The sequence below is a fragment of the Ipomoea triloba genome, chromosome 13 (genome assembly GCF_003576645.1).
Source record: "Ipomoea triloba cultivar NCNSP0323 chromosome 13, ASM357664v1".
Taxonomy (NCBI): domain Eukaryota; kingdom Viridiplantae; phylum Streptophyta; class Magnoliopsida; order Solanales; family Convolvulaceae; genus Ipomoea; species Ipomoea triloba.
This window is the reverse complement of record NC_044928.1, coordinates 11,619,380-11,619,652: the sequence shown is the minus strand read 5'-3', so window position 1 is coordinate 11,619,652 and position 273 is coordinate 11,619,380.

The following is a 273-nucleotide window of genomic DNA, read 5'->3' as shown; positions in this document are numbered from 1 at the left end:
ACCTAGAAACTGACATGTCCCTGATGTGCTTTTTCGATCTATCTTACAGCCGGCAAAGTCCGCATCTGAATAACCCATAAGTTCGAAAGATCCACCTCTCGAATACCAAAGTCCAACACTTTGTGTACCTTTGAGATATCTGAGAATCCTTTTAGATGCATTTAAGTGACTTTCCTTAGGACTTGCCTGAAACCTAGCACATACACCTACTGCAAAGGATATATCTGGTCTACTAGCAGTTAAATAGAGAAGAGATCCGATGATACCTCGATA